Below are 312 nucleotides of genomic sequence, written 5' to 3'. Positions count from 1 at the left end.
ATATATATATATATATACACCCCAGCTATGTTCCGCATCTGCACATACACCTCGTTCATAGACAGCCCGTTATACACCTCGCTAACAGCCACCGGGTGTATGTACACCCCATCAGCAGCCACCAGGTGTATATACATACACCCCACCAACAGCCACCAGGTGTATATACATACACCCCATCAACAGCCACCAGGTGTATGTACACCTCGCTAACAACCACCGGGTGTATGTACACCTCGCGGTTAGCATAGAGGAGATGAGCGTACACCTGGTGGACCTCTGCGTGTAGCTTAAGGTCTTTTCTTTAGTAGA

The sequence above is a fragment of the Eimeria mitis genome, genomic scaffold (assembly GCF_000499745.2).
Source record: "Eimeria mitis Houghton genomic scaffold, Emh_scaff566, whole genome shotgun sequence".
NCBI lineage: Eukaryota > Apicomplexa > Conoidasida > Eucoccidiorida > Eimeriidae > Eimeria > Eimeria mitis.
Note: the sequence above shows the minus strand (reverse complement) of the source record.